Below are 25,334 nucleotides of genomic sequence, written 5' to 3' on the forward strand. Positions count from 1 at the left end.
TTTATTTATGGGAAAAATTGTGATACCATTAATAGGAAATCATAGCAACAGGATTACCTTATAAATGTGACGCTTTTATGGTTTATTACAAAGCAAAGTAACCCTATCAAACTCAACTAGTGGGTAATTATTTGAGGAAGTTTGATCAGGCGCCATGTTAACTAAAGTAATGTTTAAAGTGCTAAGAAGAAATTCTAGCACAGCAAGTATCCATTTGATGGTCTGGGGAAAATGAAACAAAAGAAACCAAGAAACAAAAACCTTCTTTTCCAAACTGAGGTCAATGCCTTTATTTTATTTTTTATTAATTATTGTAGCAGATTTGTTTAATTTTTATTATATATATTTAAGGTATAAAACATGATATTTAAAATATAGTTCCACACAAAGTATTATTTGAACACAGAAAAAAAAAAGATTTATTTTGAATATTGGGAAGTCTTCCTACAGGTGATGGCTTACAGGGATGGGCCCTGGACAATGCTTTCTAACAGCCTTAGTCCTATTTCTCTGACTACTTCTTCCCAGAGTACTCCACTAGCTTCTTTTCTATTGCTCATCACTTAAATATTGGTACTGAAGTTAAGAGATGACCTTTTTATTTTTTTCTCTCCCATTTTTCTGTATAGCTGTAATGATCTGAAATATTGCTGAAATTCTTTGAATTTCAAATGCTGAAACTCGTTTATTAACACTTTACATTCTTAAAGATTTATGGAAGACCACAGAGAGCTTTTGTTTATGAGAGTTATATCCATCAGTACCTTCTGTATTAAAAATTAAAACTGGAAAAATTTAGTACTAATTTATTAATTTCAAGCAGTAATAAGAAAAGTTACATTTTTACATAAATAACATATATATGTATTTGTTGTTATTTCAGTTGCTCTGTTTATTAATTCTTTTAAATCACCTGAGTTCCAAGTTAAATGCATCTCCTCATGCCTTACCATGAATAGAGAAACAATTCTAAATTTATTGGCCATAGGACAGAGGATCAGTTCTCAAACTGTTTGATCTCAGGACATCATTCCTAAAAATTATTATTATTCTTTTTCTATTTTTTATTGATTATATATATTTCTGGGGAACAGAATCAAATATTAATACATGTGTACAATATGTGGTGATCAAATCGGGATAATTAGTATACTGTTTACAAAACATAATCAATCTTCGTGACCCTTAACTAGTTTCTCGTTAACTCCCCTCTTCCTCCCCCTTTCCCTCATCTAAAAACCACAGTTCTGTTCTCTCTTTTTCTAAGATTTATGTATTATTATCTTCCTTCCTTCCCTCCTTCCTTCCTTCCTTCCTTCCTTCCTTCCTTCCTTCCTTCCTTCCTTCATTCCTTCCTTCCTACCTTCCTTCCTTCCTTCCTTCCTTCCTTCCTTCCTTCCTTCCTTCCTTCCTTCCTTCCTTCCTTCCTTCCTTCCTACCTTCCTTCCTTCCTTCCTTCCTTCCTTCCTTTTCTCTTTCTATTTTAGCTCCCACTTATGAGTGAGGATATGTGGTATTTCTCTTTCTGTGCCTGGCTTAATTCAGTTAACATAATTTTCTCTAAGTTCATCCATGTTGCTGCAAATGACAGAATTTCATTCTACTTTTTATGGCTGAGTAGTATTCCATTGAGCATATATACCACATTGTCCCTATCTAGTCATCTGTCAGTGGATACTTAGGTTGATTCCAACCTTTGGCTATTGTAAATAGAGTTGTAATAAACATGGGAGTGCAGGTATTACTTTCACATGGTGAATTCCATTCCTTTGGGTATATATCAAGCAATGGGATTGCTGTGTTGTATGGCAATTCTATCTATAGCTGTTTGAGGAAACTCTATCCTCTTTTCCATAATGGCTGCACCAATTTACAGTCCCAACAACTGTGCAGGAGAGTTCTGCTTCTCCACATCCTTGTCAGCATTTGTTATTCTCTGTCTTTTTGATAATAGCCAGTCTAACTGGTGTGAGATGATATCTCAGTGTGGTTTTGATTTGCTTTTCCCTGATGCTGAGTGATGTTGAGCATTTTTTTGTGTGTCTGTTGGACATTTGTATATCTTCATATGACAAATGTCTATTCAGCTCCTTTGCCCATTTGTTAATTGGGTTACTTTTTTTCTTACTGTCAAGTTGTTTGAATTCTGTTTATATTCTCAATATTAATCCCTTGTTGGATGCATAGTTTGCAAATATTTTCTCCCATTCTGTAGGTTGTGATTTCACTCTGCTAATTGTTTTATTTGCTGTGCAGAAGCTTTTTAGGTTGATATAATCCCAACTGTTTATTTATTCTTTTGTTGCCTGTGGTTTGGAGGTCATATTCATAAAATCTTTGCCAAGTCCTACTTCCTGAGGTGTTTCCCCTATGTTTTCTTTTAGGAGTTTTATTGTTTCAGGTTTTATATTTAAGACTGCAATCCATTTTGAGTTGATTTTGTTATATGGTGAGAGGTACAGTTCTAGTTTCATTTTTCTACACATGGATTTCCAGTTGTCCCAGCCACATTTATTGAAGGGGCAGTCTTTTCTCAATGTATGTTCTTGGTGCCTTTGTCAAAGATCAGTTGGCTATAAGTACCTGGGATGATTTATGGGTTCTCTATTCTGTTCCATTGTTCTGAGTGTCTGCTTTTATGCCAGTATCATGCTGTTTTGGTTACTATAGCTTTGTAGTATAGTTTCAAGTCAGGTAGTGTTATGCCTCCACCTTTATTTATTTATTTATTTATTTGCTCAGGATTGCTTTGGCTATTCAGGGTCTTTTATTGTTTTTGGTTTTTTTTCTATTTTTGTGAAGAATGTCATTGGTATTTTGATGGGGATTGCATTGAACCTATAGATTGCTTTCTGTAGTATGGACATTTTAACGAGATTAATTTTTCCAATCCAATATCATGGAATGTCTTCCCATCTTTTTGTGTCCTCTTTAATTTCTTTCAGCACTAATTTGTAGTTTTCATTATAAAGTTCTTTCATGTCCATGGTTAAGTTGGTTCCTTGGTATTTCATTTTTCTAGGGACTATTTTAAATGGGCTTACTGTCTTGATTTCTTTTTTCCTGCTAATTTGTTATTAGAGTATGAAAATGCTACTGAGTTTTGCAAGTTGATTTTATATCCTGCAAATTTATTGAATTTTTTTTATCAGCTCTAAGAGTTTTTTGGTAGAGTCTTTATGTTTTTCTATATATAGGATCATGTTATCTGCAAACATGGACAGTTTGACTTCCTCTTTTCCAATTTGGATGCCCTTAATTTCTTTCTCTTGCCTGATTTCCTTGGCTAGTATTTCCAATGCTATTTTAAATAGTAGAGGTGAGAGTGGGCATCCTTGTCTTGTATCTGTTCTTAAAAAGCTTTTCCCCATTCAGGATGATATTGGCCATGGGTATGTCATATATGGCTTTTATTGTGTTGAAATACTTTCATTCTATACTTTCATTCTTTTATTGTGTTGAAATAATTTCATCCTAATTTGCTAAGAGTCTTTATCATGCAGGGATGTTGAATTTGTCAAATGCTTTTTCTGTGTCTATTGAGAAAATCGTATGAGTATTGCCCTTGATTTGGTTGATGAATCCCAGTTGACATTGGTGTATAATTTTTTTTGTTGTGTTGCTGTATTCTGATTGCTGGTATTTTGTTGAGGACTTTTGCATCTATGTTCATCAAAGATATTGGCATGTAGTTTTCTCTTTTTGTTGTTTCTTTTTCTGGTTTTGGTGTAGGGGAGATGCTGGCCTCACAGAAAGAATTTGGGAGAGTGGCTTCTATTTCAGCTTTTTTCAATAGTTTGAAGAGAATTGGTATTAACTCCTCTTTAAATGTTTGGTAGAATTTAGCAATAAAGTCATCTGGAGCAGGGCTTTTTTTTAGCAAACTACTGATTACTGCTTCAATTTCATTGCTTGTTATTCGTCTGTTCAGGTTTTCTATTTCTTCTTGGTTCAGTCTTGGTAATTTGCATGTGTTGAGAAATTTATCCTTTTGCTCCATGTTTTCTAAATTTGTAGCCTTATAGTTGTTTGCAATACTTTATTGCATTAAATGCTCACTTCAGAAGAATGGAAAGATGGCAAGTGAACAACCTAACACTTCACCTTAAAGAACTAGAAAAACAAGAACAATCCAAACCTAAAGTTAGCAGATGGAAAGAAATCATTAAGATCCGAGCAGAACTGAATGAAATTGAAAACCAAAAAACAATTCAAAAGATCAACGAATCAAAAAGTTGGTTTTTTGAAAAGATAAATAAAATTGGCAAACCATTAGCATGGCTAACAAAAAAAAAGAAGAGAGAAGACTCAAATAACCAAAATTAGAAATGAAAAAGGTGATATTACAACTGATTCATCTGAAATACAAGGAATCATTCGAGACTACTATAAACAACTATACGCCAACAAATTTGAAAATCTGGAGGAAATGGATAAATTTCTGGACACACACAAGCTCCCAAAACTGAACCATGAAGACGTAGAAAATTTGATCAGACCAATAACAATAAAGGAGATTGAAGCTGTTACCAGAAGGCTCCCAACAAAGAAAAGCCCAGGACCAGATGGATTCACAGCAGAATTTTACCAAACATTCAAAGAGGAATTGACATCGATTCTTTGCAAACTATTCCAAAAGATTGAAACGGACGCAAATCTCCCAAACTCATTCTATGAAGCAAACATCATCCTGATACCAAAACCAGGTAAAGATATAACCAAAAAAGAAAACTACAGGCCGATATTCTTGATGAATATAGATGCAAAAATCCTCACTAAAATACTAGCAAACAGAATACAGCAACACATACGTAAAATTATTCATCACGATCAAGTGGGATTCATCCCAGGGATGCAAGGTTGGTTCAACATAGGCAAATCAATAAATGTGATACACCATATTAATAAAGTCAAACACAAGGACCACATGATCATCTCTATAGATGCTGAAAAAGCATTTGATAAAATACAGCACTCATTCATGACAAAGATCCTCTATAAGTTAGGTATAGAGGGAAAGTATCGCAACATAATTAAAGCCATATATGCCAAACCCACTGCCAATATCATCCTGAATGGGGAAAAGCTGAAAGCTTTTCCTTTAAGAACAGGAACTAGACAAGGATGCCCACTCTCACCACTCCTATTCAACATAGTGTTGGATGTACTAGCCAGAGCAATCAGAGAAGAGAAGGAAATAAAGGGCATCCAGATTGGGAAAGATGAAGTCAAACTGTCCCTGTTTGCAGATGACATGATCCTATATATCGAACAGCCTAAAACCTCTACAAAAAACCTCTTGGAATTGATAAATGATTTCAGCTCAGTAGCAGGATACAAAATCAACACACAAAAATCAGTATCATTTCTTTTCTCCAATAGTGAACATGCAGAAAAAGAAATCAAGAAAGCCTGCCTATTTACAATAGCCACCAAAAAAATAAAATACTTTGGAATTGAGTTAACCAAGGAGGTGAAAAATCTCTATAATGAGAACTACAAACCACTGCTGAGAGAAATTAGAGAGGATACAAGAAGGTGGAAAGATGCTCTTGGATTGGAAGAATCAACATAGTGAAAATGTCCATACTACCCAAAGTGATCTACAAATTCAATGCAATCCCCAGAAAAATTCCAAAGACATTTTTCTCAGAAATGGAAAAAACTATCCAGACATTTATATGGAACAATAAAAGACCACGCATAGCCAAAGCAATGCTGAGCAAAAAAAATAAAGCTGGAGGCATAACACTACCTGACTTTAAGCTATACTACAAAGCTATAATAACCAAATCAGTATGGTACTGGCATAAAAACAGACACACTGACCAATGGAATAGAATAGAGAATCCAGAAATCAACCCACACACTTACTTCCATCTGATCTTCGACAAAGGCACCAAGCCTATTCACTGGGGAAGGGACTGCCTCTTCAGCAAATGGTGCTGGGATAACTGGATATCCATATGCAGGAGAATGAAACTAGATCCATACCTCTCACCGTATACTAAAATCAACTCAAAATGGATTAAGGATTTAAATATACACCCTGAAACAATAAAACTTCTTAAAGAAAACTTAGGAGAAACACTTCAGGAAATAGGACTGGACACAGACTTCATGAATACGACCCCAAAAGCACGGGCAACCGAAGGAAAAATAAACAAATGGGATTATATCAAACTAAAAAGCTTCTGCACAGCAAAAGAAACAATTAACAGAGTTAAAAGACAACCAACAAAGTGGGAGAAAATATTTGTAAAATATACATCTGACAAAGGATTAATATCCAGAATATATAAGGAACTCAAACAACTTTACAAGAAGAAAACAAGCAACCCAATTAAAAAATGGGCAAAAGAGCTAAGTAGGCATTTCTCTAAGGAAGATATACAAATGGCCAACAGACATATGAAAAAATGCTCAACATCACTCAGCATCCAGGAAATGCAAATCAAAACCACATTGAGATACCATCTAACCCCAGTCAGGATGGCTAAAATCCAAAAGACTATGAATGATAAATGCTGGCGAGGTTGCAGAAAAAAAGGAACTCTCATACACTGTTGGTGGGACTGCAAAATGGTGCAGCCTCAATGGAAAATGGTACGGAGGTTCCTCAAACAATTGCAGATAGAACTACCATACGACCCAGCTATCCCACTGTTGGGAATATACCCAGAGGAATGGAAATCATCAATTCGAAAGTATACCTGTTCCCCAATGTTCATGGCAGCACTCTTTACAATAGCCAAGAGTTGGAACCAGCCCAAATGTCCATCATCAGATGAGTGGATACGGAAAATGTGGTACATCTACACAATGGAATACTACTCAGCTATAAAAACGAATGAAATACTGCCATTTGCAACAACATGGATGGACCTTGAGAGAATTATATTAAGTGAAACAAGTCAGGCACAGAAAGAGAAATACCACATGTTCTCACTTATTGGAGGGAGCTAAAAGTTAATAAATAAATTCACACACACACACACACACAGAAAACTGGGGGTGAGGGAAGAAGATATAACAACCACAATTACTCGAAGTTGATACGTCAAGCAAACAGAAAGGACATTGTTGGGGGGGGAGGGAGAAGGGAGGGAGGTTTTGGTGATGGGGAGCAATAATCAGCCACAATATATATCAAAATAAAATTTTAAAACATAAATAAATAAATACATTCCTAAAAAAATAAAAAAAATGGTTGTTTCCAATAGCCTCTAATGATTCTTTGTATTTCTGTGTTATCAGTTGTAATGTCTCCTCTTTCATTTCTGATTTTTTTTCCACAAATAGAATCCAAAAATGAGAAGGAGTAGCTATTCTTTTATTACGTAAAATAGATGTTAAACTGAAAACCATAAAGAGAGACAACGATATTATATAATGATAAAGGGATCTATTCAGTAAGAAGATATAACAATCATAAATGTATATGCACCCAACACTGGAGCATCCAGATATATAAAGCAAATACTATTATACTTAAAGTGATAGACCCCAATATGATAATAGTAGGGGATCTGAACACACCTCTCTCAGCATTGGATAGATCATCTAGCAACAAATCAACAGAGAAACACAGGATTTAAACTACACCTTAGACCAATTGGACCTGGCAGATATCAACAAAACATTTCATCCAACAACTACAAAATATACATTCTTCTCATCAGCACATGGAACAGTCCACAGGACAGACCACATGTTAGGTCACAAATCAAGTCTCAACAAATTTGAAAAAAATGATATCATTTCAAGAATATTTTCAGACCACAATGGATTAAAACTAGAAATCAATAACAAATGAAACTCTGGAAACTATACAAACACATAGAAATTAAACAACATGCTCCTGAATGATCTATGGGCCCAAGAAGAAATTAAACAGGAAATCAAAAAATTTCTTGACACTAATGAAAATAAAAGCATATCATACCAAAACCTGTGAGATACAGCAAAAGCAGTACTAAAACTGAAGTTTATTGTAATAACTGCTTACATCAAAATATAGAAAGTTTTCAAATAAACAATCTAACACTACACCTCAAAGAAGTAGATAAAGACCTATATAACCTCCAAATTAGTAGATGGAAAGAAATAATAAAAATCAGAGCAAAAATAAATGAAATAGACACCCAAAAAACAACAAAAAATATCAGTGAAACAAAAAGTTTTTTTTGAGATGAACAAAATAAACAAACCATTAATAAAGCTAAGTAAGAAAAAGAAGAGAGGAGACCCAAATAACATAAATAGTATATTTTTTATGAAAATTGATTATATTTCCAAAAAACAGTAAATGTAGTGAAAGGAGTGGGTTTTACATTTTTTATGTAGTCACTCATTTTTATTTATTTACTTATTTATTTTTTATTGGTTATGAATACTCATGGGGTAGAAAGCTGACTGCCATGACTTTTGCCCAAGACGTGATGGCCAGATCAATACTGGCAGCATGCACATTACCACAAACTGCGATTATACCCCGTGTCCCCCACCCAATTAATCCCTGACTTCCCTCCTCCTCCGCCTATCCCCCACTGTACTTTGTATCCCTAGTTATGCTCTTTGGTCTAATAGAAGACCCTGGACTTTCCTGTTTCCACATTCCATCAGCTGTAGTATGGTACTTTGGTTGAAGTATATTTTAAAAATTCACTTCATGCAGATGCCTAGTTCAAAAATGAAGGAATGTTTTAATAATCTTTTCAGATAACTGGATATTTTCATTAGATACTACATAGAAATGTAATAAACAATGGTTTTGAAAAGGTTAGTTGCCCTGTGGATTCTGAATCCATACAGGTAAAGTTTTTCATCCTCGACTGTACTAAAATCCGTTGGCCTATCTCACACTTCGAGTGGATCTTTTATGTATATGTAATTTCTAAAATCATGCATAGGTCATTTGGAAAATGTTCATAGAATCATGCAGATCTATAAGCAATTCCTATGTTAGAATATCATTTTATTCCTGAAACCCTCCTTGATTACCCAGTCTATGTCATTTAATTAAAAAATATTAGAATGTCTACTCTATTTAATATGCTATTTTAGAAATTCATAGAACAATGAACAACATATGTAATGATCTGCCCTCAGAAAAGTTAGACAACTGTGAAAATAGTTAATGCAAAATAACAAATACATAAGATAATGTTGGGTTAAGAGTTTTGAAGGAAAATAAAGCACATCACAGAGAGTTTGAGTGGTAAGTTCCTATAGAAAGCTGATGAGGAGGGTTTCTCTGAAGAGATAATATGTGAGCAGAGAGCCAAAAGACCACGAAGTGGCTGGCCATGTAAAAATTCAGATATGTAGTTATGGTGGCTTAGACTGAGTAAAAGTGGAGTATACAGGTAGATTTAAAATAATTTATTTTTCATCAGAACTTCTATAGCAGTTTGGTTTAATGATTACTACTACATAATGCTAGAAAGACTCTATACAAACTTTGATTATAAATTACTTGAGAACAAAGATTGTATCTTGTATTTCTTTGTATTCTCAGTGCCAAGAATTGTGCCTGCTTTGTATATGTTTAAAGAGATCGGTAACATCTGCATGTCCTACTTGTACAGGCTGAATCTATGCTGAGCCTCTTTCATTCTTTCTTCAGTGTATTCGCTGCATGTGAAAAAATTAGATCCTCGAAAAACTGTTATGTGTATTTGACTGCTTGAACTCACTAAATAACTTTTAAGTGGTCAATTGCTCCATAAACCAGCCCCGTAACCCAACAGCTGGCTAATTTCATAGGTAGTGAACTGTGCCTATTATCCCATCACCTACAGCTAATTGTCTGTAAATAATTATGTCTTAAGAATGCAAAACTGCCCTTTGGAATTCCAGCCTAAGTTAGTGTTCAATCTACTATATCTAACAGGCCTCTTATATTAAGCAAGAAAAAAGCATCTGATCAGAAACAATTACAAAGAAATGAAAATTGTCTGTTTAAGTACTAGGGTCTTTTTAATGACATTGATGCTCAACCAAGTTGACTTGAAGCCTCTGTCTCTGAAAAGCCACAGACACAAGACGTCTCTCAGTATATATGCCACCATCTCTCATTCGCATAATCTAAAGATGTATCCAAATGATTACGGCAGAGTATAGGACTTCATTTTCATAATATATAACCAGCCTATTTACTGGGTTAGCTCTCATTAAATCACTATTTAAACCAACCAGGTGGGATTAAACATTTCCACGTAAAAATAAATCTGTTCTTTAGCAGGTATTTGAGGAACAGACAAAGTAAAGATGAACACAAGACTCACATCTTTCACTTTGTATAATATTTGATAAAATATTTCTAGTGAAAACTACAGCACAAAAATACCCTCTAAAATGTCGGTCAAACAGCAAGTTAACTGCTAAATATTTCTAAAGAAATTCTATATTAATTACACACTCCATCATTGCAGTCTGTGACTTTTGCATGACATCTCACTGCCAACTTGAAGTTCAATGACAAAAGAAGTTATTTAAATATGAATGGGTTTCAACAAGTTCATCTTTCAAAGGGGATGCCTAATATCCCTGCTTATATAATGAGAGAAAAAAAAAATGCCACAATCCCCAAATAGTTCAAATTACATGTTAGAAGCTCTTTGTAAATAGTGACAGTGTAAAGTTATTGCTATTCATTTTTAAACCAATAAAAAGCTAATCAATTAATTCACACAATCTTGTGTTAGGTGTAAAGAAAATCAATGGATAGTATAAGAAACCTGGCTGAGTTCTTGCACTACTGCCACTTATTAACTTTGTTACTTGGAGCAAATTGTTTAACCTCCATGAGCCACATTTATAAATGAGAACACTTTTGACAATTTTCCAGAACATATGTGATAATTAAATAAGATAATGCTGTATTTTGAAGTGCTCTTATGAGATGTGATGTCCTGTAGAAATGTAAGATATCATATCAAGGTATAATGGAAATAACACTAAACATAGAATAAAAAGATATGTGTTTGGGTCTTAACACTGCCACTTAATGGGCATGTTCTTTTGAACAAATGATGAATGTATAAAGAAATGAATGAATAAATTGATGAGTGAATCGCATCAACCACTCCTCACTAAGTCATGTTATGCCAGGCATTTTAATAGACACTGCTGATACAGAGGTAAATCAGAAATATTCTCTTTACCACAGGGGCTGACACTTTAGGGAAGAAGACTAACAAAAGAGACCATCATAATTCATTGGAATAGATGCTATGTTATAATTCAACACTGGTTATTAAAAGGGTGTAGTAGATGGTCACCTCACCTCTTCTGGGCAGGAATGGGCCAGAAGGCTTTCTAGAAAAGGTTGACCCTAATCTGGGGATGGAAGAACAAAACAGAATAACAAGAAAAGTGATGATGAGGAGGGTATTCCAGGCAGAAAAATGACCATTAATAAAGGTCGGAAGAAGGGCATTTGGGTAGCAGTATGTAGGTCGGAGTATTTTGTTTGCCCTAAACATGCAAGTCACTTGTCCAAGGTCACAAGCTAATAATATGTGAAACCAAGATTCAAACTCATGATCTTAATCATACCACTAAGTATAATATTTAGTGATGCCATTTTACTTAACCTTAATCTTGGCTTTTGTTCAATGGGAGTACATATACATCTACAATATTTTTAAAGGTTGTTATATAATATTAGGGATTTATCTTAAATCCTTGTGTTTTTCATATAGTTAGGCATTTAAGTCATTTCTAATTTTTCATGATAATGAAAAAATGTTACTCTCCAATTATTAACTGAGCACCAACTATGGGCTAGGTACTGTGCAATGGGTCAAGATTACAGTGTTGAATAAGACAGACATGATTTTTTATGTACATTACATTCTACTAGGAGGAGATAAAGAAAATAAAATCCCTACTAATTAATTAAATTAACTTACCATAGTGTGACCAGCATTATAGAGGAAATAATAGATTGTTGTAATGTGTACGTGGATTACTCCAGATAAAAAAATCTGAGTAAAATTTTTAAAAAAAAACTTTTTTTTCCTTAAGCTAGTTTGAGTTGAGTTACTGTTAATTGCAGCTGAGATAATTCTTCATTCTTTCAGACAGTTCACAAGAATAAACAGCAAGCACAACTGTCATAAATAGGTTTGGAAGCAAGGACAGCTCTCTTGCTAGGCATACAGCTCAAATGATGGAAGCAGACATGCATGAGCATAGTAGAGAGGATCACTAGCCAAAATGTACAGCTTACAATGGGAATCAGTTTATATTACACAGGAAATAAAGAGGTCCAGGCAATCTTGGAAATCAAGTAAGTACAGATTGATTTTAAAACATTTATATGTAATATTATTTTTAAACACTACACATCTTTTTTTAGAGATAATTTTATAAAACTATTAGGTCTATATAAAAGTACTTATTGCCAACTTAATTTTTAACAACTTTTTGAAGAATAAATTACATATTATAAAATTCCCCATTTTAAGTGTAAACTTAAATAACTTCTAGCAAATTTACTGGGCTGTGCAACCATCACCTAAATGCAGTTTTAGAAAATTTTTGTCACCCTAATAAGATCCCTGGTGCTCATATACAGATAACCCTCATTCCTAACCATGGGCCAGGCAACCACTAATCTTTAAAAAAAATTTTTTTTATTTATAAAAAATGAAATTTATTCCTGACAGTTTCAGAAGCTAGGAAGTCAAAAGTCCAGGGAAAACATCTGGTGAGGGTCTTATTTGGTGGTGGCTTTACAGCAATTCAGTGTCTCACATGGCAGGATGTGTTAACAGTAGTGGTGGCTGGAATATTATTATTCTTCAGTGCAAGTGCTATGGTTTAAATGTGTGGGTCCCTTCCAAAATTCATTTAGGAACTTAAACTTCAATGTTAAGAGGTGGGGCCTTTAAGAAGTGATTAAGTCATGAATGGAATAGTGACTTTATAAAAGTTCTGTAGGGAACTAAACCCTTTTTGAGGTTCCCTTTTCTACCATGCGAGGAAATAGTGTTCATCCTTTCTGCCACATGAGAATATAGCAAGAAGACACTCATCAAACACTGAATGCCAACACCTTGATCTTGGACTTCCCAGCCTCTAGAACTAAGAATTAAATTTCGGTTGTTTATAATGTACCCAGTCTCAGGTATTTTGTTATAGCAGCAGGAGTGGACTAAGACACCAAGAGAGACTTCCAATTCACCTGTGGTGTCACTTACTTCTTTTTTTTTTTTTTTTTTAAATTTTATTTTGTCGATATACATTGTGGCTGATTATTGCTCCCCATCACCAAAACCTCCTTCCCTCTTCCCTCCCCCCCTTCCCCCCAACAATGTCCTTTCTGTTTGCTTGTCGTATCAACTTCAAATAATTGTAGTTGTTATATCTTCTTCCCCCCCCCCCGGTTTGTGTGTGTGTGTGTGTGTGTGTGTGTGTGTGTGTGTGTGTGTGTGTGTGTGTGTGTGTGTGTGTGTGTGTGTGTGTGTGTGAGACTTCTAACAGGTTTATATTGCCTAGTAAGCCCTCACTATTTTGGTGTACTGTTGACACCACTTACTACACTGCTATGTATTAATGTTTATATTTTGGCTGTCTTTTCAGTGTCATTTAGGGATGGAGGAGAGGTAACAAATTCTGGGTCAGCCATATTTTATGGGCTTATAAGAAAAAAGCCATAACAGACTATTAAAATAGTATTGATTAAAGGTGATGGTAATCTAAAGTAAAGGCACAGTGTTTTTGTTTTTCTCACAAAAACAACCACATTGATAAAGTTTGCATTAAACTTTAGAGAGTGTTAGAGATCTATCATGGTCCTTGTGCCTCCCTCATTTATCCTTTTCTGTACCTTTCACTTTTAACCTCCTTTATTAAGTCAGGTTTTTCCTCTGCGTGCAAAGTGGAAAATCTGAAGGAAAAATCAGCAGTATCTAAAATATTCTGATAATGAAACAGAGTTTGAAATTTAGGAAATAAAGGCCTTGTCCCAGCGAGGCAGGCAGGAGATCAGGCCAGCCAACTGCCCAGCCCCTTGAGCAGCCTACACGCCACACAAGACTCCATGCCGTGCTGCAGCCAACAGGGGAGGCCCCAGCCAGGCAATCAGGAGACCCGGACAGCCCGCCACCTAGCCCCCTGAGAAGCCCACAGTCCAGGCAAGACCCCACACTGCATCACTGCTGATAGGGGAGGCTACAGCCAGGCAGGAAGGAGACTTGGACAGCCCACTGCCCAGACCCCTGAGAAGCCCACATGCCAGGCAAGACCCCATGCCATCATCACAAGGCTTCACACAGCTTTTGCAGAGGTGGTCCACAACAGCTACTTCTGTTGCAAGGATGGCTCACTGCCTTAAAAACATCCATGACCACCATGCAGTTGGCCCACAACATATTTGACTTCATGGACACAGGAGAGTCACTGGAGGAACCTGGAAAAAGAGGAAGAATTCTTTCTTCTCAAAGTCCATTCCAGAGGAATAGAAGAAGCAACTGATCTGCCAGATGTCCAGAAATCAATGTAGAGGTAATAGAAATATGAAAAAATCAGAATATGTGACACCACCAAAGAAATTCAGTAAATCTCAAGTACCAGACCTTATAGAACAAGAAACCCCTGAAATGACTGAAAAGGAATTCCAAGTCACTATCTTAAAGAAACTCAATGAGATAAGAGAGCAATCTGTAAGATACCATGATGAGAAAAAATATCCATGATATGAAGGAGGAAATTTACAGAGAAATTAACACCTTGAAAAGGAATGTAGCAGGACTCCTAGAATTTAAAAACATATTCAATGAAATAGAAAACACAACTGAGAGCTTAAGAAGCAGATTAGAACACATGGAAGAAAGAATTTCCAAACTCAAAGATGGTATTTATGAAATAACCAAGGCAGACTAAGAAAAGAAAAAAAAGAATTAAAAAAAATGCAAAATGTCTAAGACAGCTAAAAGACAACCTTAAATACACAAACATCTGAATCATGGGTGTTCCTGAAGGGGAGGAGGAAGGTAAAGGCTTTGAAAATGTATGCAATGAAATAAAGGAAAACTTCCCAGGTATAGGGAGAGACATAAACCTTCGGAAACAGGAAGCTCAAAGATCCCCAAACAGATTCAATTCGAGAAGATCCTCTCTGAGACACATCATAGTCAAACTGGCAAAGCTCAAAGACAAAGAGATCATCTTAAAAGAAGCAAGAGAAAAGCACCAAGTCGCTTATAAGGGAGCCCCCATCAGACTAACACAGACTTCTCAACAGAAACCCTACAGACCAGAAGAAAATGGGATGATATATTCAAAATACTAAAAGAAAAAAACTGCCAGCCAAGAATACTGTAACCAGCAAGGCTCTCCTTCAGAAATGAGGGAGAAATAGTGTATTTCACAGACAAACAAAAATTGTGGGAGTTCATCACCACATAACCAGCACTGCAAGAAATCCTCAGGGGAGCCCTGTAAGTGGAATCCAAAAAACAATAATCACTACCATGAATGCACAAGTAAGAACAAAACCCACTATTAAAAAGGAATAAACTACTGATACATTAAATAAAATGAATGAATCTCAGAAATCATTAAGTGGAGTGAAACCAGGCAAGAACAATAAAGTACATACTGTATGATCCTATTTATATGAAGTTCTAGAATAGACAAAAGTAATCTACAGTGACAGAAAAAAATAACTGACAGGTGATTGATTGAGGAATGATGTATTAATAAGAATCTATGTATTTATCAAAATTTATCTCTATCCACACATTTTACTTGACTGAGTTTTACTGTAAGTTAATTAAAACTCAATAAAGTGGGTTTAGAAAGATATGCCATGAATAAAATACATTTCAATGGATCAAAACGGAAACCTAATAAAAAGTAGATCTTTCTCCAGTACAGAAGCAAACACTATAAACAGTTTGGGGTGTATTTTCCAGGAAATATTATATGTATATGCATAAATTCATAAGTGGATACTGAGTTTTTAAATAGCAAATGAATATTTAATGCAAAAAAGGAGCACTTGTAGATTTTTATACCAAATCTAACAAAATTGTACATTTAAAAAAAAGAAGAAATCACAGAGAAAATTAGAAAATGCTTTGTGATGAATGAAAATTAAAACACAACATAGGAAAACTTATAGGATGTGGCAAAAGCAATGTTCAGAGAAAATTTATACAGTAACTGTAAACACCTGTATTGAAACGGTATAAACTTTTGGGAAAAGAATATCAAAATAAACCTAAAGCTAGAAGAAACAAGGAAATAATAATGATTAGAGGAGAGATAAAGGAAATAGAGAATAAGAAAAAAAACAATGGAAATCAATAAAACCAAAACTACAGCCAAATAGCCTTTATGAATATAGATGTAAAAACCTTTAACAAAATAATTGCAAAGCAAATTTCACAACATATTAAAAGTATCTACACCATATTCAAGAGCGATTTATTACAGAAGTACTAGGGTGTTTCAACTTATGAAAATCAATAAATGAAGTGAACCTCACTAACAGAAGGAAGGAAAACAAAACACATGGTCATCTCAATCGATGCAGAAAAAACATTTGACAAAACCCAGCACCATCCATGATAAAAACTATCAACAACTATAAATAGAAACATCCTCACCCTAAAAAGAGCCATTCGTGACAAACCCATAGCTAGTATCATATTCAGTTGTGAAATACTGAAAGCTTTCTTCCTAAGATAAACTACGAGATAAGGTTGCCTATTTTCAGCACTTCTATTCATGATTTACTGGAAGTTTTAGCCAGAGCAATTAGGCAATAAAAATAAATAACAGGCATAAACTATTAGAGCTAATTTAAAAAGTCAGCAAAGTTGCAGGATATGAGATCGGCTGGCCTGTGGCTCACTCAGGAGAGTGTGGTGCTGATAACACCAAGGCCATGGGTTCGGATCCCATACAGGGATGGCCGGTTGGCTCACTGGGTGAGTGTGGTGCTGACAACACCAAGTCAAGGGTTAAGATCCCCTTACCAGTCATCTTTAAAGAAAAAAAAAAAATGAGTTGGATTTCTATACACTAGCAATAAAAACTGAAAAGAAAATTTTAAAACTTTTACATATAAAATAGCATCAAAAACCAAATTTAACCATGATGTATTAGTCTGTTTCTGATGATTATAACAAAAGACTTGAAACTGGGTGATTTATAAAAAAAATGAAAGTTATTGCTTACAGTGTCTGAGGTTGGGAAGTCCAAAGTCCATCTGGTGGTGGCAACAGTGACCCAGGGTCTCACATTGCAAGATGATGGAAGCAGAGAGCAAGAGAGAGAAAGACAGACTCTCCTCTCTTCTTCTAAGCCCTCAGAAACACACCCCTGACCACCATTTTTAATCCATTCACTACAGCATGGTCCTACAATTGAATTACTTCAAAGCTCCACCTTTCAGTTACCATAATAGGATTTTTCACTCTCTTAACAGTTACAGTGGGGACCAAGCTTCTAATATATAAAATTTGGGAGACACAATTCAAGCTTCACAGAGTTTTGGAAGGACATAATTCAATCCAGTACACATGGAGATACAAAATGTGTGCACTTAAAATACAAAACGTTGCTGAAAACAATTCTAAAGAACTAAAATAAATATAAAAAGAAATATCCTGTGTCATGAATTGGAAAACTTAATATTGTTAAGATAACAATACCTGCCAGAGTGGTCTGCATATTTTGTTTTAATGTAATCCATATCAAAATCCCAATGGCTTTTTTGCAGGAATGAAAAATCTGATTCTAAAATACATAGAGAATGTCAATGGATCCTGATTAGGCAAACAAACTTAAAAAAAAAAAAAAGTTGGTAGGACACACACTTCCCAATTTAAAAACTTGTTACAAAGCTCCAGTAATCAAAACAATCTGTTAATGTCATAAAAATAGACATATATAGATAAATGGATGGAAATTCAGATTTTAGACCTATGCATCTATAGTCAAGTGATGTTTTTTTTTTAACCAGGTTACGAAGACCACTCAAATGAGAAAGAATAATTTCTTCAATAAATGGTGTTGGAACAAGTTGTTATGCACAAATAAAAGAATAAACTTGGACCTTACCTGAATATACCCAGAGGAATGGAAATCATCAAGTCGAAGGTATACCTGTTCCCCAATGTTCATCGCAGCACTCTTTACAATAGCCAAGAGTTGGAACCAGCCCAAATGTCCATCATCAGATGAGTGGATACGGAAAATGTGGTACATCTACACAATGGAATACTACTCAGCTATAAAAACGAATGAAATACTGCCATTTGCAACAACATGGATGGACCTTGAGAGAATTATATTAAGTGAAACAAGTCAGGCACAGAAAGAGAAATACCACATGTTCTCACTTATTGGTGGGAGCTAAAAATTAATATATAAATTCACACACACACACACACACACACACACACACACACACACACAAAAAAAAAAAAAACCGGGGGGGGGGAAGAATATATAACAACCACAATTACTTGAAGTTTATACGACAAGCAAACAGAAAGGACATCATTGGGGGGGAGGGGGGGAGGGAGAAGGGAGGGAGGTTTTGGTGATGGGGAGCAATAATCAGCCACAATGTATATTGACAAAATAAAATTTAAAAAAATAAAAATAAATAAAAATAAAATAAAAGTAAAAGCATTCTTATAAATTAGAAAAAAAAAAAAAAAAACTTGGACCTTACCTTATGCCATCAGCAGAATTAAACATAAAATGAATCAAAGACAAAGCTATAGGAACTAAAATCATAAAACCCATAAGAGAAAACGTGGATAAATTTTCATGACCTTGAATTTAGCAATGCTTTGTTATATATGACCAAAAAAGCACAGGCAAGAAAAGAAAAAATAGATAAGTTGAACTTAATCAAAATTAAAAACTTTTCTACATTTAATAACACAGTAAAATAATGAAAATACAACACATTAAGTGGGAGTATACAATTCAGAATATATAAAAATCCCTTAAACTTAACAGCAAGAAGAAAAACAACCCAGCCAAAGAAAATGGGCAAAATACTTTTTGGATAAAAGAAAACATTTATACAAAGACTTACAAACAGCCAACAAATACATGAAAAACTGTTCAACATCAGTAATTAATATAGAAATGTAAATCAAATCCACAATGAGATACTACTTCATACCCACTAGAAGGGATATAACTTGAATAATAAAAATAACAAGTGTTGTTGAGGATGTGGAGAAACTGGAGCCCTCATATATTGCTGGTATGAATATAAAATTACGTAGCTGCAATGGTATATAGTTTGGTGGTTCATCAAAAGTAAAATGCAGCATATGACCCAGCAATTCTACTCCTAGGTATAACTCCAAAAAATTGAAAACAGGTGTTCAAGCAATGTTCATAGTAACACTATTCACGACAGCTCAAAAGTGGCAACAACCCAAATGTACAACTGATGAATGGATAGACGAAATGTTGTATGTCCATATAATGTACATCATTCAGCTATAAAATCAATGAAGTATTGATATATGCTACAACATAAGTTAACCCTTGAAAATATTATGTTAAGTGAAATAAGCCATACATAAAATGCCACATTGTGCATGATTCTCTATATAAGAAATATCTGAAATAGGTCAATCCATAGAGACGTAAAGCAGATTTGTGGTTTCCAGGGACTCGTGGGAGGGAGGATTGTCCTTTAGTTTTAAAGGTAAGAGCCATTTAGTGGACAACCGCCCCCATAAAACAAACCTAAAACCTTGGACTGCTATTATATTGGGCTAATAAATGAATATTGTTGAATACTTACTTAATCTCTAAGTAAATAGAATAGTGAAATATTGATTATTAAGCATAATTTTAAGCTTGTATGGTTTTGCCTCTTATTACATGCTATAGATATTCTAAAATGTGAGTCATATTAATGTGTTGATTTTTGCAACTTTAAGAATCTGTATAAGGGATGTATGTAGCTTTAGAAAGCAGTATTATGTGTACTCATGTGCTTTGGTAGTTAGCTAAAATGCTTCTGTAATACAGTTATCAATTATTACCCACAGTTTTCTCTGTGAAACAAAATTTTGGCACATTGGTGAAAGAATACAATTAATATGAGTGGTTGACACTACATTTTGGATAATTGTGATAGAAGAATAAAATTGAGTATGTGTCTGTGTGTGTAGTAAAGAATTCGGACTTATCCAAAGAGAGCTTCTGACCTTTGCCCTAGGCTTCTTGGAGGTAACTTCTGGGTCCTTGGAATGTTATGCCTGGTAGGAAAGTTTTTGTTTGCCTAGGGGCATTGGTCATACCAGATGGTCAAACAGTGTAATTTTTGGTGGGTCTAGCCATACCCATAAAGTCTTAGGTTGAAGGTTGGCCACACCAGAAAGACCAATGATGTGACTTAGGGTCACATGTTATTAGACCACTTGGAAACTGAAATTAACCACATGGGCCATCAGTCAATCTTTCATCCCTACATGACAATGCTCCGATAAAATGTGTGGACACTGAAGCTCACAAGAGCTTTCTGGATTGGCAATACTGCATGTGTATTATCACAAATCAATGCCAGTAGAGTAAGGTGTCCTGACTACATGGGGAGAGGAAAAACAGAAGCACCACAGTCTGCCCTGTGCACTTTTTCCCTTGGCTAATTTTAATCTGCATCCTTGCTCTGAAATAAGTCATATCCATATGTATAATAGCTTTCAGTGAGTTCTGTGAATCCTTCTAATGAATTATCAAATCTGGGGGCGATTATGGAATCCCTCCCCCCTCAAATTTGCAGTTGGTCAGAAATGAGTGTGGTCTTAGGGACTGTTTTTTTTTTTTTTTTTTTTTTTTTAAATTTTGTAGTTGGTCTTAAACTTCACATTGTGTCTTTTTTTTTTTTAGACTCATTTTATCCTAAAGCAGTGATTTCAGATTTTTTGGTCTCCTCTGTATCCATTTTACTCCTGGAACTTATTGTATTCCAATGAACTTCTGTTTACATGGATTACAAAAGCAGATAGTTGCCACATTAAAAATATCAATAATTTTTTTTAATTCAAAATTCAGAATTAAAAAAATATTTATTGATTTGTGTGAAAATAGCAATGATGTATGTCTTGTATGTTGACATCAGTAACATCTTAGAATTATTGTGAAATTAAATTTGACATCGTAGACCCCAGAGATTTATCCTAAATTATCAATTTGCTCTAGAATATGAAAGAGTATAATGAATACAAATCTTCGAAGAAATATTTACCATGGTTTATAAATGTTAGTATTAAAATCTTAGTAAGTTCACTCAATTTTGATCTGCTTGCTTCTTTGGTTTACTAATTAATGCCTTTGCCCACTGTTTCTATGTTTATTTAAAAATATTTTATTGTCATTTTGATTAAATAGGTAACCAGATAATTTCTTAAGCACTCATGATCTTATCCTAGTCCAGTATCTAAATCTATTCTCAACAAAAAAATATTATTTTGTAACTTATGCTTTCCATACTTGGATCTTAAATAGAGAAGAAAATAAGACAAAGCTTTTAGTATGCCTTTACCCCTAAAACTATATTTGAGATTTCACAGAAGATTTGTTCTTTTGCCTTATAAGAAGAAATGCTTAGACATAATTCATTTGCTTTGTATGTCACTCTTTCACATGCTACATGAAAAGAACTGTTAAATTATAAGTTCAATCTTACCTAGGTTAAATCTGTACTGGTAAAATGGTATGTATATAAATATTTTTTTAATTGTATACTTTATAGGAAGTCCCTGGAAATTTGTCAATGACCTTGCCTTCCATAATGTCATAACCTCAGGGGAAACTGATTAAAACTCCGAGGAAATAGTTATATTAGGTTTTCCTGTATATATCAAAGTACTGGTGGTGTTTTGTGTGATGATGTTATGCAACAACAGCATACTGTTATCAGTCATAATTTTAATTATTATTTAAAATGTTGGTTGGTCACAACTTTACCATTTTAATTTGAATCTACCACTTCAAAGTGCATAATTTTCAAACTGTTAATGTACATCAGATTTAACCATGGAGGTTTTTTTAAAATGCAGATGCCTAAGCCTTACTCCAGAATTTCTGTATCTCTTTATATTGATATTATTGCTATATAATCATTTCATGTTCCATCTGAAGATTTTTTTCCCTCTAAATACTATGTTAATCCACTTTTATAAAGTAGTTGTAACAGTCACCGTCATCTTTGAAGTTAGGCTTAAACATTTTGCTTAGATATATTTTGCCTAATTTATTGAATGATTTTACTACATTTGTTTCAAAGGTAATAAAACTTCCCAAACAACCAAATTTCCTTGTCAATTGCATTGTTTTTATGAGCCCTCATAAGACTTTTCACACTTGAGAAATTGTCAGTAATCAATTAACCACAGCAATTTTAAGCCTCTGTTTTCTACAGATAATTTGCTTTCCTTTGATGCTTGTGTGACGGCTCTGCTATAAGCTACAGGCCAGAGTTTTCTTTCAACAAAGGACAGACTTGAAGTCTTAAAATAAGAAACTGTACCATGTACTTCAAACTATTGACACTTCATTAAAACAAAAGATAAAAACAGACTCTTGTGAGATTTCAAACTGACACAAGTTAGACAACTTTCAGATTGTACCAGTAGATTGACTCAGGATATCCAGGCAGCATGAGAGACATAGTGCCGCAGAATGCCCTGTTGATGTCCTTTGGGTCACTGATGGCCATACTGGCCCCATACATTGGTCATCCTATACATGAGGTAATGACCATGATAGCCATCCTGGGAGAAGCAGAGGATAGAAGACAAGCAAAATGTGTTCAAAATATGGCTAAGACCAAACCCCCAAGAAGTACTTGGGATTTTATCCCAAAGGGACCAAGCAAGAAGACTAGCCGTAAGCAGATGTGGCTTGACTTGCTTGCAGCAGGGGTTGATAAAAAGAAAATTGACCAGCAGCCAAATGTAGTCCTGTTTGCCTTGTGGCAGCAACTGCACCCTGAACAGCGTTTTGCTAAACATCCGGAAACAGGTAGCAAGGTACGTTCAGTGGATTTAAAAGACTTTTTGATTTCTCCCGACGAGGCGGATGAACTGTTCAGTTTCGAATAGGGAGCAGGCCAAGGTGCTTGTGTTTTGGGGGCAGGCGAGGACCAGAGGCCTCATGTTGAATTGGCAATGATAAAGCTGATGTGCTGGCTAAGCTAAGATGGCTGGAGAGAGCTCCAGCAGCTGATGTGGCTGGGTGGCTGCACTGGAGAATGCATCATGCTGGCTGCATGATCTAGTGGTCAATGGTTTGCCAGGTGCTACATTAACCCAAGAAAAAATGCCCTTGGTGGGCAGATGTGCTCCTGATGAGCAGATGGGTGCTCCTGATGGGCAGATAAATCGTGTGAGAATGCCCCTAACACAGTGGCAGGTGGATCTTGTGGGACCACTGCCAAAGTCAGAGACTTACTGGTTTTCTATTTGTATGGCCTTGTGGGGCCCCAGACCAGGTGAGGTGCCTATTCCTGTGGCCATCCTTTCTCAGGATGGCAACCTGGAATGTATCTTGACAGAGGGGCGAGAACTTCCCCTCTTGGTACCAATAACCCTTCTGTCTTTTTGCCCATAGTGTTCTGGCTTCAGGCACTGCACCAGAGTCGACTGGGTACATACATACATTGGTGTGATCATCTACTGAATATGAACTGAATTTCACATCAGTATGACTATAAGATACCCATGGAATATCACACCAATGATGACTACTAATTGGACATGTGCAGCTAAAGGACAGAACTACAGGACAAGCCTTAAGCCATACAGAACAGACAATAGATTGTATAAATAAACGGGTCATTTGTCCTCGCTAAGGGAACATCACGGAAGATTCTTAACATGTAGATTGTATGGCAAGGGACCCTGAAGGGGTAGATTGTGGGGAAAATAGAATAATTTAGTCAGGCTCCCTTGACATTTCTTGTAAACAAGTTGTGAGTGTGTGGAGTCAGTGTGCATGTGCACCCATGTATTTTTCTAATTCATTGCTTTTGTGAGTTCTGCAGTTTGTGAAGCAGGCTGGTGGCAGAAAGCTCGCGTCTAACAATAGAGCATGTTTACTCTTCTGGCAGCTGCTCAGTTTCAGGTTTATTTTGGACTTTGCTGGTAGCATTTAAGTTTCTGAGTTTCTCTGTGGACTACTTAGCTCATAGTGTGTGTGCTGAATAAAGACTGTTCCTACTTCAGCCAAGGCTCCAAGGACTGTTTTGTCCAGTTACCTAGCTCATAGACCTGTGTGTGAAGGGATTGTGAATGGGCTTGAGGGGTCTGTGAGCTTCAGACCCTAGCCCTAGCTGTACACCAGGACTCTTTTTCAGTTGAGAAGCAGATGGCTTCATGATAACCCAAGATCTCAAAAGACAAGAATTAATTATGTAGGACTGAATAAACTTATGAAGAGAACTTTATTGCGGTTATTTACTCGAAATATCATTGATGTTTTAGTGTTCTATATTTTGAATACAAAATGGCCATTTCTCTTTTAATCTATTTCTAACTGTTGGGAAAATGGAACAATTTGGTCAGGCTCCCCTCACTTCAGAGCCGGTTCAGAGCAGTTCCGTAAACATTGTGTGGGTGGAGTGAGTGCACCCGCAGGGTGCCACTTTGGGTGGTGTTTTACAGCCTCAGGTGCCCACCCTGCGTGGCCATGGTTTTCCAGACCTACAGCTTGCAAGGACCGTGTAGCTGGTTGCCTAGCTTATAGACCTGCGTGAAGTGGTCTGGTGACTCAGCCTGGTGTGGAGGGGTCTAGTGACAACAGCCTGGCATGTGAAGGGTTTGTGACCCAGTCTGTGAATGGGCTTGAGGGGTCTGGGAGCTCCAGACCCAGCCCTAGCTAGACCATCGGCCCAGTTCGTGCAGGATTATCGGCATGTAAAAGAGCTGCGACAACTAGTGTGCTCGCCTAGCTTTACAATTGGCATCATGAACAGAATTAAGAGCTAGACAATTGGTGCTGTGAGCAGGATTCCAGATGTTAGCCTCACAGTAGCCCTTGTCATAGCCAGACAAATTGGCATAGTTGGGCAGGATTATGCCACATTTGGCATAACCTTTGACAGGATTCTGAGCAGGTACAGGTGCTAAAAGCCCTTGGAAGAAGGAGGAAATGTGGCTATTTGTGAGTATGCTGTGCCCTATTGCTACCTTTCTGTTGACCAGGACCTGGTTGCTGCACACTGTACTGCAAGGCAGCATAGACCAGGTACTACGGCAGAAAACCCCTTGAGAGGGGGAAGAAATGTGACTGTCTTTGAGCGTGTGGTGCCTAGTGGCCACTTTTCAGCT

The sequence above is a fragment of the Cynocephalus volans genome, chromosome X (genome assembly GCF_027409185.1).
Source record: "Cynocephalus volans isolate mCynVol1 chromosome X, mCynVol1.pri, whole genome shotgun sequence".
In the NCBI taxonomy this organism is placed as follows: Eukaryota; Metazoa; Chordata; class Mammalia; order Dermoptera; family Cynocephalidae; genus Cynocephalus; species Cynocephalus volans.